The following is a 16,924-nucleotide window of genomic DNA, read 5'->3' on the forward strand; positions in this document are numbered from 1 at the left end:
ATGCCCCTATGGTTACCACACACTTCTTTTTCCCCTTTTCCTCTGTACAAGGGAATAATTATACCTGACTTCCAATCCTCCGGGACTCTACCTTCCTCCCAGGCCAATCTGCACATCTTCCACATCCATTCTACTACTATCTCTCCCCCATGCTTCAGCATTTCACCACACACTCCATCAATTCCTGGGGCTTTCCCCGATTTAACTTTCTTCATTGCTTCCACAACTTCTATCCTACTGATTTCTTCCTGTCTTCTCACCTCCCTCCTTCTCCCAGCCATTCCCCAGCCACTACTCGCATTACTTCCATCCTCTATGTTCAACAATTCCTTAAAGTGTTCTCTCCATCTGCTCACTTTTTCTCCCTTCTCCACTAGTAATCTACCATTTTTATCTTTCACTCCCCTGCTAACTTCACTTCCACCCTGTCTTACTCTTTTCACCTCTCTCCAGAACATTTTCTTACAGTCCCTCCACTTTACACTCAAATTCCTTCCAAATTCCTCATCCACTCTCTTCTTACTCTCTATTACTAATCTTTTCACCTCTCTCTTTCTTTCTATATATAACTCTCTCTTCCGCCTCTCAACTTCTTCCATGCCCCTATTTCTCATCCATTCATTGTATGCTTTCTTCTTTTATGCCACAGCCTGTTTCACCTCTTCAGTCCACCACGCTGTTCCTTGCACCCCCCTCCGTCTTCTCTTCCTTCCACACACCACATCACATGCTGCACATATTTCTTCTGTAAATATCCTACACACACCTTCCACGTCTCCCATCTGCTCCAATTCATATTTGCCCAATCGTTCCTCCACTTCTCTCTTATACTCTGCCTTTTTCTCATCCTCTTGTAACCTTTCCACTCTCCTTGCAACTACTCCTTCCTCTCGTCTTTCCCTTCTTCTATTCCTCCATCTTACTTGAATTCTAATTCTGGCCACCACCAAGTAGTGGTCAGAAAGTCCACTCCCCCAACCTCTATACACTCTTGCATCCTTTACACATCTTCGCATCCTTTCATCCACACACACATAATCAATCATTGCCTTCCTTTCATTCAGTTCACCACCCACCCTTCTCATCACTCGCCATGTATACCTGTGGATTATTTTATGCCTGAAGAGGGTATTGGCTATCACCAACCCCCTCCCAGCACAAATGTCCACTAACGCACTCCCATTCTCATATAAAATTATATACTGTATATATATATATATATATATATACAGAGAGAGAGAGAGAGAGAGAGAAACAGGTATAATCACTACAGTGATTGGCAAAGTTGGGAATGTACGAGTGGATGGAGTGGTTGGTCAGTGGGGTGTGCCAGCTGACGTAGATGGGAATGGAAGTGCTTTGGTGGACATCTGTGCTTGTAAGGGGTTGGCAATAGCCAACACCTACTCTCGGCATAAGATGGTCCACCGGTATACATGGAGAGTAATGAGGAGGATGGATGGTGAACTTGTTGAACGAAAGGCAATGATAGCCTACGTGTGTGTGGATGAGCGAATGAGAAGACAAGTGTTGGATGCAAGAGTGTGGAGAGGGTGGGGGAATGGAGTCTCGGACCATCACTTAGTGATGGCCAAGGTAGAGCTGCAAAGAAAGTGGTTGAGGAGACGAAGGGGAAGACAGGAGGAAGCAACTCCTGTGAGAAGAGTGGAGAAATTGCAAGATAGTGAGAAAATGACAGGGTATAAGAGCATAGTGGAAGAAAGATTGGGAAGGTATGAGCTAGAGCAGATGGAAGGAGTGGAAGACGTATGTAAGATATTCACAGAAGAGATAGGTGCAGCGTGTGAGGCGGTTTGTGGAGTGAGGAGGAGATGCAAGGGTGTGCAAGGGACAGCATGGTGGAATGATGAGGTGAAACAAGCCGTGGAACAAAAGAAGAAGGCATATAGTGAATGGTTAGCGAGTAGAGGTAGGGGAGAAGATGAGAGAGAGAAGAGAGAGGTATATGTGAGCAGGAGAACGGAGGTTAAGAGACTGGTGAAGGAGAGTAAAAAGAAAGTGGATGAGGAGTTTGGGAGGAATCTGAGTGTGAAATGGAGGGAGAGTAAGAAATTGTTTTGGAAGGAGGTAAAGAAAGTAAGGCAGTGTGAAAGGGGAAATAGTAGGGGAGTGAAAGATAGGAATAATAGATTGTTGGTGGAGAAGAGAGAGAAACTGAGGAGATGGAAGGAGCACTTTGAGGATTTGTTGAATGTGGAGAGTGAGAGCAGCGCGAGTATAAGTGGTTGGGGAATGGCTGGGAGAAGAAGAGATGAGAGGAGGGAGGAAGAGATCAGTAGGGCGGAAGTAGTGGAAGCGATGAAGATTATTAATTTGGGAAAGGCCCCAGGAATTGATGGAGTGTGTGGTGAAATGCTTAGGTATGGGGGTGAGATTGTTGTGGAGTGGATATGGAAGTTGTGTAGATTGGCTTGGGAAGAGGGAAGGGTTCCAGAGGACTGGAAATCAGGTATAATTGTTCCTTTATACAAAGGAAAAGGAGAGAGAGAAGTATGTGGTAACCATAGGGGTATTTGCCTACTTAGTGTGACTGGTAAAATATATGGTAGAATACTCATTGATAGGGTTAGGCATAGAACAGAGGAGCTAGTTGGAGAAGAACAAGGGGGATTTAGGAAGGGAAAAGGGTGTGTAGATCAGATATTTGTTCTAAGATGTTTAGTGGAGAAGTATCTAGAGAAGGGAAGGAAAGTGTACGCTGCCTTCATGGACTTGGAGAAAGCTTATGACAGAATAGATAGGCAAGGTATGTGGAAAGTATTAAGAATATATGGTGTGGAGGGAAAATTGTTGAGTGCAGTGAAGAGTATTTACGAGGGAGCTAGGGTTACGGTGCGAGTGGATGGTGAGCTGAGTGAGTTCTTTGATCTCAATGTGGGACTGAAACAGGGTTGTGTGATGTCTCCATGGCTGTTTAATATATACATGGATGGGGTTGTAAAGGAGGTGCAGGGTAGGGCAGTGGATGTGGGGGTGGCTCTAATGAATGAGGGTGAGATTTGGAAGCTTCCGGTGTTGCTGTTTGCTGATGATACAGTACTGTTGAGTGAAGATGAATGGGAGTTGCAAGGTTTGGTGAATGAATTTGGGACAGTGTGTAGGAGGAGGAATCTGAAAGTTAATGTAAAGAAAAGTAAAGTTATGGTGTTTGAGAGGAATGAAGTCACAGAGTGTGCAGTGAGGTTGGATGGTGAGGATATGGAGAATGTGAGTGCATTCAAGTACTTGGGTAGTGTGATGAGTAAGGATGGAACTTTGGGGGATGAAGTGCGTGAAAGGGTACAGCAGGGAAGGAAGGTTGTTGGTACACTGAAAGCAGTGATGAGAAATAGGGAGGTGAGTATGGAAGTTAAGAAGTCACTGCATGATAGTATTGTGATCCCTACCCTGACGTATGGAAGCGAGGCATGGACCTTGCAAAAGGGGAACAAGTCAAGAGTGAGAGCAGTGGAAATGAGTTACTTGAGAGGAGCATGTGGAGTGACGTGGAGGGACAGGTTGACGAATGAAGAAGTGAAGGAACGCTGTGGGGTGGATGTGGATGTGGTTGAGAAGATTAGGAGAAATACACTGAGGTGATTTGGACATGTGAAGAGAATGGAGAATGAAAGACTGACTAAGAGGGTGTATGTAGGTGAGGTGGAGGGAGGGAGAGGTAGACCGAGGATGAGGTGGAGGAATGGAGTTGAGAGGTATATGAGGGAGGGGGGGGTGAGTTGGGGGGAAGGTAGTCAAATGGTGGGTGACAGAGCGACTTGGAGGCGTTTTGTCTGCGGCCACCCTTTGCGGGATTAGGGCGTCGGGCATTAGATAGATAGATAGACTCCAGTATATCTGTACTTAGATATGCCCCTTCCCTCCCCTTACATGCTTCATTTTTCTGTTTGATATACCAGTTTTCGTCGGATGTGCCTGGCTGCCTTTGTATATGCCATCCCACCTCCATCCGTATATCATTCTCCCATTCATTCCTAACCCCAGCCCATGCAACCCCTTACTCGTCATCTGGATATGGATCATCAACCCCCATTCCTACCCCACTCTGACACCCCAACCCTCTCCTGGATGTGTCTTCTCACCTTAACCCCTCGATATGCTCCCTCACCTCATCCCTTTTTTGGTTGTTCCCCACCCCACCCTCACGTTTCACCTAGTTATAATCCCTACCTCCCATCCCTGGTCTGGTTATGTTCCCCCACCCCCACCTCTCCCGTATATGCTCCCACACCCTACACTCAACACATGGATTTACACGCCCATATCCACGTCCCTGTCTGTGCCCCACCCATACTCCCATCCCAGTCCTGGACATGAGGCTCACCCTCACCACTGCTATCCCAAATAAACCCTTTATCCCTGTCTCTCTCTATTGCATATGCGTCCTCTCCCCCACTCCTCGTAAATATACCTTCCCTACATCCCCTCGTTTTAATATGTCCCTCAACCCCACCCCTCGCGTGGATATGCCCCGCTCATGCCTCTTTATCCCCTAGCTTCCTCATAAACACCATCAAGTCTACGCCTCTCCTTCAGGAAATATATACCTGCTATCTACCCACCTGGATATACCGCACCCGCTCCCCGTATGCACCTTCTTCGCTTTCTCCACCTTCACACTTTATTTTCCTCGACTCTGTCCTTGTTATGTCCCCCCTCCTCCACACTTAGCTGCTGCATATGCCCTCTCACCCCTATCCTAGTCATGCCTCCTTGCTTGCGTTTTGATTTTTATATCTGTTGGTTTTGTAGCAACCATATTGTCTTTTTTTTCCCTTTATTGTGCAGTATATATGTCCTGTGGTTACGTCCACAGTTTAGTTAATGGCTGTTTTTTTCTGCATAAATTAAATGTTCACACTTCATTTCCGCTTTTTTTTTTTCTGCATCACAAAATGCCAGAACTGTTGAAGAAACCTTTGAAATAAGTGTTGCCTACACCCAAACCATTAACCTAACATCATCCATTTTCACTGGATTTACTCTGATGCCTCTCCTCACCCCCACCAAGTTTCCAGTGCATCCTACTATTTTTTATTTTTCCCGTGCTTATTTTTTACACCTCATCCCACTAGACACTTTCATTCTTAGGGGACATTGTAAACTAAACCTTCACTGCACTCAAACCACTGATCGAGCAGCACCCATTCCCGCCGAGTATACATCCCTGTCCCCGCCCCACAGCCCACCAAACGTTCATTCCGTCCCTCTTAATCCTTTGCTCACCAACCTCATTTTTTTACCCCCTCCCTCGTTGACGGTTTAATGACATGTTGCAGGTCGCGCGGTCGACGGGAGAGCTTGTTATTCATGAACCTGTGGTTGTATATACCCATATTTTCCAGTTTTTTTTTTCCTTTTCTCCCACGGCTTTAGCACGGCAGAGCAACATAGTTTTGTGTGTGTGTGTGTGTGTGTGTGTGTGTGTGTGTGTGTGTGTGTATCGTGCCAAAATGTCTTGAAAAGTTGTGGACAAATTTTCACCAAACCCTTAGGAAATAGCAGCTATGTGGATATGCAGAAGCCTATTACTTTTGGTGAGGATTTGATAAAAGACGACCGAATGCCAGCCTCCAGATATTTTATTTTTTCCATTGGTTTTTTGTGAAACGTGGTACCTGAATTCCGTTGAGTTTTGCGAGTTTTCTTCAAAATTAGTTTCTAGGTAACCTGTACCTTAGCCATCAACATATTTTAGCCGGAGATTAGCATTCAGCCCCCGAATGTTTCTGTTTTACTGTCTTGTTTGTTGTTGTTGTTGTTGTTGTTGTCTTTCTTAATTTTAAAGAAAGTCTAGGTACCGTTAGCTAAGCTTCGGTTGTTCAATTCTTGTTTACTTAGCGAGGGCAGCTTGCACAGTTCGACTCGGGTGTCCATCAACCCTCTCTGGGTTAGTAAGTAAAATGAGTACCGTACCTCAGAGGGATAGCTGTGATATCCAAGATTATGTTGTGGCCTGGTATCTCAGGTTATATCCCGCCTTAGGCTCAGCGGGATAGATTAAAGAGATGAGCACCTAAGCTAAGCGCGTCATAGCATAACTCCCCACCTAAGATCATGTAGTGTACAGGTTTAAGTACCTTCCTGTATTTAATGTTATTTTTCAGTTTGTGTTCTTTTCCCACATATTTACTTATGTTCGCTGTTTCATTACTTACGTCTATGCTTTTTACTGTTACAGCCCAAACATTTATATTTCTTTCTACCGGAATATTTAAGTTTTAGATTTCCCCTTTTTCCATCCTCGTTTTTCGTCTATGTCGCTACCTGATTATTTTGCTTTTGTTTCGTGTACACCTTCTCTTGATCATTCTCTTGCTTCCATGTTTCTGTATTGAACGTTTTTTAACTTTAGTGTACATAGCTTTTTCAGTACTTATTATTGTATACCCCTCTTTCGTTTAATGTATAATGTAAATCTTGTGTTTATATATTTATTTTAGATGCACCGGGTTTATTTACCTCGTAATTGATGTCATGCATTTCTTTTCAACTAGGATGGCTCTACTTCTTTAGCTCATCCTTTTCATTCACGGTTGATGTTAACGGCTGCAACAAAGTAACGACTGAAAGTGGGAGAATATAGTTTCATTCACTTAATTTAGTCTTCAAACTTAATTTAGTCTTCATGTAAAGGAAGACAAGTTCGGTACCTTCACAAAGATTATCTATGATCAGTTTGTGGTTTACGCAAATAACTTTTTTTCCTCTTTCGATATTGCTATTGTTTTCTACTTGTTTTTCCCTTTTTTTATTCTTTAATTTTGGATGCTCGCTGTTTTTAATACATCCTTGTGTTTCTTCCTCTACTTAGTTAATGAAACATTCTCTATTAATTTTACACAGAATGACATTCTCTGTATATTTGTGATGAACCTTCCTTTATCTGTTCATCATCCTAATCCTTTTTAAAAAGTTCAGTGTGACAGAGTTATAACAAGGTAAAAACGGAAAAATAGATATACAAATGGATACATGCATACAGTAGTTGGATGGAGAGAGAGAGAGAGAGAGAGAGAGAGAGAGAGAGAGAGAGAGAGGAATAGAATCTTAGAGTACCGGGTAGAGGATTAAAGAATGATGGATGAAGTAGCTGTTGTCTAGGGTCTGTTTTTGTGGAGGGGAATTAGACTGCATACTAATGAAAACCCAATGCTTTTATCAATGAAATATCCACGCCATTAGTAATTTAGTAATCGTATTAATAATATTCCTATAACTCTGGGCCTCGTGGACAAAGACTGCTACACCCGCATTCCATACGAGTGGTAGACGAAAACGAAAAGGGACTGAGAAGAGAGAGACTGAACGGGGGATCGGAACATCCCCTCCCTCTATCCCATCCCCTTCTTTTATTTGTGTAAAGTTTGAGACCAAAGTTCACCTAATACTTCACTGCTTCTGTACTTGCTAATATTCCTAAGCTGTGAGGGTCTTTGTATGCTTCTGTTTCTGTAGATTATTCTCTTTGACGTGATGATGCGGGTGGGGGGATGACGGACGTGCTGAAAGGGTATATAAATAGGTACAGTGGAATAATTAATGGCCTTTCGTCACTTATTGTACAGTCAAAACAAAAGGTTCTGTCACTTGTCCTGCTTCTTACTCTGCCGACTTCAAAAATCTGGTTGGTATAATCGCAGCAGCCAACACTGATGACACTGAACTGTAGCTAAATAGTCACCAGTGTTGGTTTCAGAGGATTTACTTAACTAATTTTTCGAAGCCCATAGGGTAGGAAGCAGGAGTCGACAGGAGTTTCGGTGTCAAGTGTACTGTACTGATGTGGTGACCCAGCCTTCTAACACTTGTGTTGTAGGGTGTGTGTGTAAGTTGTGACAATATACCGTAGCCCAGCAAATTTTTTTCGGTTAAAATACAATTAACCCATTCCATCCTATGATGTATTTTGAAGTATTATTCTTGTATTTAACTCTCGGCAGTTTTATATTTTTACACCTTGAAGTAGACTTTTCGAACTGCAAGAGTTCACTACTAGAAGTCCTTAAGTTGACAACAGTCGACTGATATTAGAAAGTATTAGCATAGAAATGTCAACTTATAATTTAACAAAACCTATCCTGTGGAGTTTCTTGAAGCTATCTTGGTGTACAGCTACGGATTACTGATATCGATCCACTTCCATACGAGTATTAGGCAGTCCCTCTCAAAGCCCTATGATGTGATCTTGGAACCCAGAAAACTCTTAATAATAAGTTTATCTAAGTTTCATAACTGTTCGTCTAAGAAGTCGATCGATATTATTACAGTACATTATGGAAGGTCGCAAAACCTGTGCTCGTCAACACCTTTAGCTGGAAAATTTTGTTGCTGCTGTTATTCGTGTTGTCTACAGACAATTATATTCAGCCCAGGAGATTTTTTTTTTTACTGGCCGGGTTACACACAAGCTTCAATAAGTCTTTCACTACTAGGGTGGCCTATTAAGCTGAACAAATATTACCGGGTAGCGGTGGGAAGAAACTACAAAAAGACATCGTCAAGGGGAAAGGATAAGTAGGTGTTTTGCAGCGAACTGAAGTTCATTGGAATTATTTATAAACGATCTTAACCAGTTTACAGGATAACAGTCTCCATAACTCCCTCACTGTTAGAGGCCAAGGCCACACAGTTTGTCGGGCACATCATATAATTATTTCTGTCACCGCAGCCTAATACAGGGCCATCAGAGCTGGTCATTTCCGCCATCACTTCCGCAAACAGCAAATTTCGCATTTGCGGAAGTGTAATTTCGTTTGCGGATTTACATTTGCGACATTTTACGCAAATTTGCGGTTTTGCCTATGCGGCAGTACTTCCGCCAACGCAAGCTTGCCCGGAAACCAGCCTGACCGCTGAGAACTTTGAGCGGTTTCTTTTAATGAAGGGCAGCATTGACCTGCTGAAGATGGAGTTACCTCCGTTAATGGAGGAGTCTGAGTGTGACAGGAGTGAGGACTGAGGAGGTTAGCGCCGAGGTAGAGGTGGACTATTGTGTCAACTTGTCAAGTGTGAGCTGTGAAGTGGAATAATTCATTTATCCACAATATTGAATGATTTACCCTTGTTTTATAGTAAAACAAGTCTAGTATACCAATATAATAATATTTAAATACTACAGAACCCCATAATTGCCTAACTCACGATCAACTACTTCATTCATTAGCGAGTTCTTCCTGTAAAAAATAAAAAATCGAAAAAATACAGAAAATAAACTGGAGGAATATGATTTGAATTGGTAAGGTCTTTCTGCTGAAAGTTATACCTACATTTAGCGCTCACTATATTGTTCGTTTTTGTGTGTATATGTGAGAGAGTATTGATGCAAACAATAATGTATTCCATTAACCCCTTAATAACCCCCGGCGTTGAAACCCTTTATAATACCGGTGTCAGTGACCCCGAGTTAGCGTGTGCTATAAAGCACTGTGAACTATTATGGGAAGGGAACGAAGGTCACTGGTATGTTTACACGACCCTACGATACCATCCCAATCAGTGAGGTCCCAGATGTTTTCGCCCATATGGCACATGCACCGTAATTTTATGAATTCTTCCGCGACTCATAGCGAATCACAGGATGGGTTTAGGAAATTAAAAAACACATCGCTAGGTGCGCCAGACGATTCTCTTCACATATGTGAGAAAATAAGTTGATTTTAGAACTCTTAAAAAATCGTTCCAGGGTTAGCCAGGGGTGCACGCAAATTTCTAAACTCACGGCCATTGAGGGATTAAGCCGGTAAGCCATATCCACGATTGTTTTTTCTGGCGCAAAGGAAGAAACATATTCTACGTACTCAGAGGTGGATTTCGTTTCCCAGTTTCCCAACTGTAGGTTAGGTTAGGTTTATTAAATTATTAGGTATAGTTAAACTAGGTTGGGTTAGGTTTAATTTAATACTTCAGATAGTCCCTTCCGCCATTACGCTGATGAATCACACAAGAGTTGGCACGGCTGAACAGTTAAAAACAACGGGGAAACAGAGTTAACAAGAAGCGTTTATTCATAGGTAATGCATTACAATATCAGTGGTTCATAGGCTACGCAGTGACCAGTAAATATCATTTTCAGGAAGGCGTCATGAATTTGCGAATTTCAAGAATTAGTGAGGGGGTTTGGGACGTAACCCTCACTAATTTGGGCGATTACTGTATGTATTTTAGTTTTACTGTGAATATAATTGTATAAATCCCATTCAGTACCACAGACAATTTCCAAACTTCATAAAGTCACCTACTGTTAGTCAGAACAATTAAACTTATAATTGTAGTGGATGAGTAGAGATTATTTTTAACCCCTTTATTATGAAAAATGTTATCCTAAACTTAAAAATATCCTCAAATGGTATCCAGAATAAAATGAAACTGATGCCGTGGCAATGAAAGGGATACAAATGGTTTGTGTTTGCGTTTGCATTTGCAGAACCGCAAATTTCAAAAAGTTTGTGGATTTGTGGTTGTGGAAGCTAATTTTTAGAGTTTGCAGATTTGCATTGCAGAAGTGAATTTCCGTTTGTGGTGCCCAGCTCTGGTTTCCATACATTGCACCCCTCTTGCCTCCTACCTGGGGAATATTCGTGTGTGCAGGAAAGGCTTCACCAGTGTTACCACAGTGTACCCCACAATATTCTGTTTCCCATCTTTTCATGCTTTACATTGTCGCCTTGTGTGTATACAGTATGTGTGTGTCACTTACTGCATGGCTAATTAATAGTTTCTTGAGTCAGCCAAATTGACTACGCTTCTCGCATCAGCATTCTGAGCCGTCCTCAGTCAGTCAGTAGAGAGGTGGTCTGCATTCCTACGGGACCCAGGTTCAAATCCCTGCTGGGGCAGGAACAGTTTAGAAATTTGAATTTAATAAAGGCAGACTATACTGATCTACCAGAAGTCCCGCCGACATGTAAAGATACCCCCGCTAATACCAATACACCAGTCTTGTATGAGACAGCCCTAACATGTATTAATATGGACGGTGGGTGTTAGCGCCGAAGTGGTGACATGTAGCGGTGTATGCTATGTAGGAGGACTACTGGGCGTTGGGAGCAGGCTGTGAAGCCTATGCCAAGAGTCGGACACACACACACACACACACACACACACACACACACACACACACACACACAAAACAGTAATACAGGGCATTGCAAAGTGGATTTTGAGAGGTCGCAGTACATTTACAGTACAGCACCATCCTGTATTTTCAGTGCCTGTGTTCTGAGCATCGCCTACTTTGAACACTAATTCTGACCCTGCCTAATACCTGACTCGTATCTCTGACCATTAATCGTTTAGACTAAGTATATACTGTAGTATACGAGGTGCTACCCAAAAGTTCCTGTGATTTGAATGTTGTAGGAAAATAAGTTACCTTACCACCTAGTTCTCACTGTCGAAATCGAAGTAGTCCCCTTGGGCATGTATACAGTGGTCCCAGCATTTTTTCCAGGTGTCCATGCATCCCTGGAAGGCTTCAGGAGTGATGGTCTTGAGCTCATCCTGCGATTCTGTCTGGATTTCCTCAGTCGACTCAAATCGACGCCCTTTCAGTTATAATTTCAGCTTGGGAAACAGGAAAAAGTCGCAGGGGGTAGGTCAGGCGAATCGGGTGGGTGGGGAATGACTGCTGCGGAAGCCAGTAACAGCCAGACAACAACTGATATATGGGCGGTGGTGTTGTCATGATGCAGGACCCAGTCCTTTTTCTTCCACTGTATTTGCGGCAGATGTTCTCCCTCAGATGCTGCAGAACTTCAAAGTAAAACTTTCTGCTGACAAATTGACTGAATGGGACGAATTCCTTGTGAACAATCCCTTGGATATCGAAGAAAATGATCGACATCGACGACGTTGCTGCGAACTTGACGTGCTTTTTTCGGCCTCGGTGAATTGTGAGACTTCCATTGTGATGACTGCTGTTTTGTCTCGGGGCCATAACCATAAACCCATGATTCATCACCAGTTATGACCTTGTAGATGAAGGTGGCGTCATCTCTGACCTGATTCATGAGCTCCCTGCAAACTGCAACGCGATGTGCCTTCTGCTCGTCACTCAGCAGTCTTGGCACAGATTTGGCAGTGATGCATCTCATGCCCAACACGTCCGACAAAATGTGTTGCACACTCCCGTACGACAGTCCAACGATATCACAAACATCATGGATAGTTCGTCTACTATCTGCAAGAATAGCCTGACGAACATTTCTGACGTTTTCTGGTGTTGCCATTGACGGTCGTCCAGAATGGTCATCGTCTTCGATGGACGCTCGTCCATCCTTGAACTGCTTGTACCAGAAAAATTTTCTGCTTTGGGACATGGTATTGTCACCATAGGCTTGCTGAAGCAACCGGTGAGTTTCTGCAGCCGTTTGTTTGATCTTGAAGCAGAACATGATGGAGGTTCTTTGTTCCATGAGGTTCTCCATTGCAAAACCGCCAGTTCACCTACACACCACGTTACAATAGTATGCGTAGCTCAACAACACGTCCGCTTACAGACATAGCCGGGGCCACACTGACGCACAAGGGGTGCTGCTGACTCCTCCTAGTGGCAAAAGGCTAAACTGCAATTGGTTGGCTCCCTCTGTTTAAATTACTGGAACTTTTGAGTAGCACCTCATATTTTAGATTCTTGGAGCAGCAGTATTAGAGCAGCGGTTAATCTACCCGGGTATGATTGAGGAGGCTGTAATTCTTAGACCATACGCAGGTAGTATTGTAGCCGTAGTGGTGGCTTTCTCCTGCGTTTCCTTTTTCCCGAAAGAAATTAAATGGTGGTGTACAATGTCAGACCACGGAGCAATATGCCGTGGAGCACCCGCATATCATACGCCGGCTGCTAACATTAATATTCATGAGGCGAAATTACATTTTCTACTACAATAAACATGTTCAGCAATATACTTGGCTTTCATCACTTCATTTTGTATTCTTTTTGCTAAGAAATTTAGCACTAATAGGAAGTATTAGGCTATGCAGTTTTGATTACTTTCATTCACAGCAATCCAAGACATTGCCTGTTTGCCTCCTTGTTAAGGCAGCCAAAATTCGTTTCATGCATGAATGTCAGTGGAAAGGCTAGCCTTTATCAGGCCTCGAGCTTTTGATTCTTTCTTTTTGCTTAAAAAAATGCAGCATTGATTATTCCCTTCGCTAACAGGGATTATTAAAGTCATTAAATAAAAAAGTTTGGTAGTGCGGTAGTTGATAAAAAGACAGACAGCGGCATTATTACCGACGAGTAATGGTGTATGCAGGCGGCCAGTAAAAATGAAGTAGGCGGTATTGTTGTCAGGGAGTAATGGTGTATGCAGGCTGCCAGTTTCTGACGATCAACTGGAACAGTTTTAAGTGTTTAGCATGGTTAACCTGCAGGCCACGATTGGTAGTGTGTGTCAGTAGCAAAGTGGAGAGGCTAAGCACGGTGTACTCGCATGATAGACTTCTCAGTTTAATGTTAAAAAGGGGGGGGGGAGATTTGCTTGTACCTTTTGCATTGTTGATTTGATCCTTTAAATCTGAGGATAACATATGCAGTATAACCTTCGTGCTAGCAAAGACGATTTTATTCAGTTAAGCAGAGAAGTTCTTATTAGTGAAGGGGTTAATGAAGATTGAATCTAGCCCCAACTGTTTGGAAAATCTCTCCTTAGTTGAATAAAGTGGCCTGCTACCATCAAGAATAAATTCGATAAGACCCCATCGTATTGAAGGGGTTTAAAATACCGCTGCATATTCGAGGAACAGATCAACAGAAAACTTTTTCCTTCCGTTTCTCTTAACATTTGTTTGTTTCCTATCGGTACATACTTCATCCATTAGTTTCATTTTTCTTGTCTGTTTCATAGCTTCCTCATTTTCTTTGCATCACTTTAGTCATTTTTGTACAACACATACGTGTAACAGACCCAGGCACACTCCCACCTTCTTTGTGGCTCTACACTTGTTTCTTAAATGTACAGACGTCATCCAACCATCCATCTGTTTCAATCCTTTGCTTCATCTTTAGCATCCTCAACATTGGTCGGTCCATGTCTGTCTAACATTAAGCTCGCCATATAAACGGAGGAACAGACTCACACGCATCTCCCTCCTTCCCTCTGGCTTACATTCTTGTGTGTCGTATCCGTGGTGTCCAGTGGCTGTGTTGCAGGAGGATAACCCTGAGGTCCCGGCTGAGGTTGTTAACGTCTGTACCACCCGATTCTTTGCATCCGATTTCCACCACCACTGCAACCCCTTTTTACTTTTCCTTCTGCCTCTTTCCGTTCTGTTTCCTTTCCACTTCCCTCTTCAGCCTCAGTCCACTCCTCACTCATACTTTCTCCCCACTGCACCCAGTTAACATCATTCCATCATACTTCCTTGTCTGTTCACTCCACATGTACCATGCACCCCTTCCGTACGCCATAGACTTCCCTCTTCGCCTTCATTCCATTCCAACCCATCCCCATTCCACCCTGACTTGCCCCACCCGGCCATTCCCCACTCCGTTTGCCCACTCCACCCACGTCGCTCTTTACCTTCTTCCCACCTCACCCACTTCCCACTCCAACTTTTTCCCCTCGGTGATATGTTTTTGTTTCTCATATTTTTCCCGCTGCATTTTCCTTTCGGCGGTGTGCATTTTGCCACTTGGGGCATTTTATAACTTCATCGTGTTCTCAGTCTCATTCGTTTCGATTTATTCTCGGAGATAATTCTTTGCTTCTTATTACATGTGTTTTTTCGTGTTTTAGTAATTTTCATTTTATCCACTGGTATATTTCTTACAGTATTTCCTGTGATTTGATTATATTTCTTAGTCTCAGTGTTATATTGCACTTCGTTTTTCTTGTATTATTCTGTTTGTTACTCTTGATGTTTTATTATTTTTGTCTTATTCTCGGGGTTTGTTGTTAGCATATCATTACCTGACCCTGCTTTTTTTTTTTTCTTATTTTCGGAGTCAGTCGTTGCTCATCATCATCATAGAAGTGTTGGTTTTAAATTATTTCGGGATCTGGTTTATGTCCTACGGAACCTTCTGATTTTGTATGTGCTGCTGTCAGTGTCGTGACTTGTTCAAATGGAAGTATGGTACCCACAGTAGGGAAAGTTGTTTTGTGTGGAGGTACAGCAGTTTCGCCAGACTTTGATTCTCTTTTCCTAATCCCACGAGAATATGGGCCAATGTGCGCCGTGCAAAAATACATGCCCAGTGGAAGCCACCGTGCATTTACTGCGAGCGAAAAACCACAGGAATCTCGACACAGATTGTTTACAAATGCAACACTATTAAATTGGCAGTAGCTGTCACGAATAAACTTTTTTTTTACTGTTTCCACTTGGGCATTCACAGAATCTAGTGTAGGTTTGTGGATCCGCTCTTAGTGTACAATCTGGAACAAGCGTTCTCCGACTATTGCACACTGTGAAATACCGTAAATTTGCATGATAATTACCACAGAAATATGTTTTTGCCTCAGCCACAAGGGTAACCGTATCTATCGTGTGTCGTTAACTGTCACTCATTCACTCAGTGTCATTGTGCCACGTTAAAGCATAAAGTTTGGCATGTTATAACCGTAGGATTTTGCGAGTCACAATTATTAGGGGTGCTAAGGGAAGGAGGTTATTGGTGCTGTGTTTGGTGTGCGCGTGGGGCATGTCAAGAATGTACCAGAGATGCTTGTGGTATGCATGTAGGATGTGCCTAAGGGGTGTGTCCAAAGACAAAGGACACCATTTCGGGTGTAATGAGGTGGTGGATGCGGTTGGAGTGATTTAGGCAATCAAGGGTATCCTTTGTCTTTGTATAAACTCGCTTCTGCTCGGTCCAGCGGAATGGCGATCGAAATCAGGAGAAAGCAACCTCATTCACTGGTATTCCGTCCTTCACTTAAATTTATTGTCTACAATAAATCAGATTTGAACCATTCAAACCAGGCCATTATGATCGCCCGGCGGTTTACACCAGTCACTTTTCTTCTCGTCTCTTATAAATCACTGCCAATGAGTCATCTCCCCCATAAACTGCTGCATTTATAGTTTCTGTGTTCCATACACAACCCATACCCTCCTGGATACTCATAACTCATTGATGCAGAATGTCGACCACACCATATTTTCATCTCCTTAACCTCTCCCATGATCCCATCGATTCCCTTCTTCTTCCAAGTTATATACATTAGCCTAGATCAGTATGTTATTTTAAGTCTATGAAGTCTTACTAATTTTAGAAAGGAATGCTAGTTTTGATTGTAAAGAACTTACTTGTTCAGAGCTTTGAAGTCGTATTAGTAAAACTTAATTATTTAATAAAGTACAGCCAATAAAACATATGAAACGTGTTAACGCATACCTGCACACTTTTACAAATATAAACTTGACATAGTGACGCTTCCACTTCAGCCGTGAGAGACTGTGTTGAATTTGCGGACATGCAAAAATCCAGGCTGCCTTCCACCTTCAGTTTCCAGTTATCGGCCAAACTCCACCAGTATATCACCCACACACACTTCGACGGGGAACAAATGACCTTGCCCATGAAAAACTGCCTTCATTTTCTTGTTTCATCGACCAATAATATAATCTTTACAAGAGGAAAAACAGATAAACGTATTTGGGGAAAAAAAGTTGATGAGAATCGATTTGGTGCCTTTGATGTATTAGTAGTTACAGAGAATTGTCAGAGTGATGCCTTTCCCATGCACGGTTGGACTCAGAACTTTTGGAGGTGGCTGGAGGTTTTTCGATCAAGTGATGCCACCAAAGGCGAAGGTTGGTCATCTACTCTAAGACTATGGCTCGAAGGGGATAATATATGACTTTCTATTATTGCTTTACTGTATTATTCGAAATCATAAATTGCAGCTACTCTTTCCACTACGATGAGGTTTTTTCACATTAAAATCTTACTCTT

This window comes from Coenobita brevimanus, chromosome 38, assembly GCF_032717465.1.
Source record: "Coenobita brevimanus isolate Jiangsu-jjx chromosome 38, ASM3271746v2, whole genome shotgun sequence".
Lineage (NCBI taxonomy): Eukaryota > Metazoa > Arthropoda > Malacostraca > Decapoda > Coenobitidae > Coenobita > Coenobita brevimanus.